Raw genomic sequence first — 3,887 nt, forward strand, 5'->3', positions numbered from 1 at the left:
CACCTCTACAAAGTATTTCTTATAAACTTTAGTCCTCAATCCCTGTGGATACGATACTTGACTTATCACTTTATTACTTGTATCTAGTACACTTACTAGAGTCCGTTCAGGAGACAACAAGTTTTTGGCACCGTTGCCGGGGATTGAAAGCAACAAAGATTATACGAACTTTTCTATGAAACAAGGTGTTTTTAATCTGTTTGTTAAATAGTGCAGCCAGAAGGAATCTTTATCAGTTTATGCGTAGAGCTGGACCTCCTGTTTTCCCTATCGATCTCGAATTGGAGAGAATGTGTAGACGAAACAGAGCAGGAGCTCGACGTGCAAGACAAAGAGAACAAAAAAGAGAGAGAAGAATGGCTGGAAGGGTACCACCCGAACAACCAGTCCATCCAAACTAGGAAGAAGAGGGAGAGAATAACAACCCTCCTGTCATGCGAATCAGAGATTATTCGAGACCAACCACGGAAGGACATTCATTATGCATCATGTTGCCCAACGAAGGGAACAACATGTTCGAGGTGAAAGCATCTATGATACAAATGTTGCAGGCAGCAGTATAGTTCAATGGATACCAGTCGAAAGATCCAAATGGGCATATCCTTGAATTTATCACGCTGTGCAACACTTTCAGATCAAACAGGGGCGTCTCTGACGACGCAATCAGACTAAAGCTGTTTCCTTTTTCTCTAAGAGATAAAGCGAAGAATTGGTTGAAAAACTTGCAACCAGGAACGATCACTACTTGGGAAGAAATGGCTAGCGCTTTCTTAATGAAATATTTTCCAGCAAGACAAGCCATTAAGCTCAGAAATGAGGTTTCCCATTTCGTGCAAGAAGAGGATGAATCCTTAGCCGAGGCATGGGAAATATATAAGGAACTTCTAAGGAGAGTACCCAATCATGGCATCCCTATATGGATGCAGATGTAGAACTTTTACAATAGGGTAACCAACATTTATAAGATCCAGATCGAATCCATTGCCAATGGAAACCCCGAAGATCTGGAACCACAAGCCTTGTATGACCTTATTGAGACAGTAGTAAGCACAAGTTATAATTGGCACTCCGCCAAAAGTGAGGGAAAAAGAGCGGGAAATGAAGATGTTATGTCAAAATTGACAAGCCAGGTAGAACAACTTGCCAGACAGCTCGGCAAGATAAATGTGTCCTCGATCCACAATGAACCACCATTCAATGACAATTGTGATTTTTGTGGAGGCCTTCATTTTAACATAACTGTCCCGGAGTCAAGCAAGGAAAGGGTGCATAGGAAGAATGTGATTATGCAGGGTATAATCAGAGGAATCCACCGAACTCATACTCTAACACGTATAACCCTGCCACAAGAAATCATCTGAATTTCGGATGGATAGGCCAGTCCAACTAGCAGGAACAACCGAGATATCAACAACAGCAAGAAGGACACTACCAAAGGCAACCTCAGTAGCATTATAAACAACCTGTTCCACCAAAGGAAGATGTAGAGCCAGATATGAAGATGATGATGATGCAGTTCATGAAACAGGCACAAGGTTCAATTAAAAATCTAGAAACACAAGTCCATCAATTAGCTGCATCTATGTCAAAAGGGAAGGGAATAATGCCAAGCAACACAGAGCCAAACCCAAAGGGCGATGTCATGGCAATCACCCTGAGATCTGGTAAGCAAACTCAACCCATTATATCTACTGATGAAAATGCTGAATGCGCAGAAACATCCGAAGGAACTGAAGGAGAGCAGGAACAAACTGTTCCTAGTCAGAAAGAAACTAGGAAGACAAAATCTACCAGTGAGCAGGACCAGGAGGAACGCGGAAGGATGTACAAGCCACCTCCACCGTATGTTCCGCCTGTGCCATATCCAACGCGTTTGATCAACAAAAAGCCGGAAGAACAGAATTCTAAGGTGTTAGACACCTTAAGGAAGTTGCACATCAACATTCTGTTCGTAGAAGCACTTGCACAGATGCCGTCGTATGCAAAGTTCTTCAAAGATCTCCTGTCAAACAAGAAAAAGCTAGAGAACATATCGATGATCCAACTCAACAGGGATTGTTCTTCAATACTCCAAAACAAGCAGCAGCTTCCAAAAAAGCTAAAAGATCCAGGGAGTTTTTCTATTCCCTGTTTAATTGGAAGGTTAAATATTGAAAATGCACTATGTGACCTAGGAGCTAGCATAAACCTAATGCCTTATTCTGTATATGCTAAACTAGGATTAGGAGAACCCCAACCTACACATATGTCAATTCAGTTAGCCGATCGATCAGTATGTTATCCTAGGGGAGTCGTAGAAGATGTGTTGGTCAAAGTAGGAAAATTCATATTGCCTGTTGATTTTATCATAATGGACATAGATGAAGACCTGCATGTTCCTATTATCCTAGGTCGACCGTTTTTAGCCACGGGTAAAGCATTGATAGATGTGGGAGAGGGACAACTGTTTTTAAGAACTAATGGGGAGGAGATCATTTTTAAAATGAATGAGGCAATGAGACGAGCTAACACTAGTGATGACACATGTTGTTTCTTAGATGAGTTCCAAAGTCTATCCCCTTTGCAGGAACAGGACATTCTGGAGACTCTATTGGGAGAATAAGTGAACTTATGTGAAGGAACAGGCTGTTCTCTTGAATCCAGCTTACCCACACCTCCGTTAGATCCTACTGTCCCCACTCTGTAGGAAAAATAGGCTAACATATAGCAACGGAAATATAAAAATTTTAACCTATTTCCATAAACCACAAGATCTGTTAATCGTTATTTCATATAAAGAGGGATAAAAGAAATACCTTTCTAAAGTTCTATCTACCGTTGCAAACGAAGTGCCCACAACTCTTACTTCGAGTTCCCGAGCACAGAACAAAACAAATATAAGATCAAGTTAGAATCAACCGTTGAATAGAAACCGAAATAGATTGCCTCTAATTAATCAACACAAGATCAAGGATAAAGAGAGAAAGATGAAAATCAATTGAACGGAAGGAAGCGGTGAAATCTCATCCTCGGCTAAAGGGGGTCGAATTCTCTCTCCTGGAATTCAATAGTGGACTTCGAAAATCCCTAGTAGGGGGGTATTTATAATCTATTGTATCTAAACCCTAGTTAGATAGAATTAGGTTTCTTGAATAAGAATTCAATTCAGAATAGAATTCTTAAATATTATCTATTAATATATCTAAATATAAAAGATAATAATCAATAGCCTTATTGGATAATAATAGGAGTAATATAATCTAATTAAAACTCCTAACTTATTTATCCTTTAATTAATTTAATTCATAATCCTAATCTAATTAGGATTAATAAAATCAAACTAATTATTTATGTATTTACATACATAAATCGCCCCCATTAGGTTCTTATTTCCAAGTCTTATGTGTGACCCATTAGGTTCTTATTGCTTCTAGCCGTATGCAACTTATTAAAATTAATTTTCAAAGAATTATATTTTAATCTTTGCATAACGGAATGATGTACAGAGTATGTGATTAGCAAGTCCGTAATCATTGCCCTAGAGCTATAAGAAGACAGGTTGATTCTGTCGTTGACCTTTCAGTATTAGTTACGGTATAATTCGATCCTTTATCAACTACGTCCTTGAACTGAATCTTATGACTATGGGTAATGTCAAGTCACATATAGCGAGACGTTCGTTTTACTTGTTCTTGGCCGAGTCAACTCCAATTAGATAGGTTAAGAGAAATCTGTATTTCAATCTTAAGCTATCACCTTGCAAGGATTTAAAGTCAAGACTTCCACAAGCGATCCATGGACATATCTCCCATTTATCGGGAGTGACAAATGCTCAATCCAATATATAACGATCCTGCAATCACTTCCTGTGATACCCAACCTCTGCTGTTCACACCCCAGAGTCATCT

At 39.3% G+C, this 3,887-nt stretch overlaps 1 non-coding gene across 1 annotated transcript; it reads right to left on the bottom strand.

Moving 5' to 3' along the window:
* Positions 1 to 803: 803 nt before the first annotated feature.
* Positions 804 to 910, bottom strand: LOC136216099 (small nucleolar RNA R71). The gene has a single exon (XR_010683091.1). It is a non-coding gene; the product is annotated as a small nucleolar RNA R71 (small nucleolar RNA).
* Positions 911 to 3,887: the final 2,977 nt, after the last annotated feature.

The sequence above is a fragment of the Euphorbia lathyris genome, chromosome 1 (genome assembly GCF_963576675.1).
Source record: "Euphorbia lathyris chromosome 1, ddEupLath1.1, whole genome shotgun sequence".
In the NCBI taxonomy this organism is placed as follows: domain Eukaryota; kingdom Viridiplantae; phylum Streptophyta; class Magnoliopsida; order Malpighiales; family Euphorbiaceae; genus Euphorbia; species Euphorbia lathyris.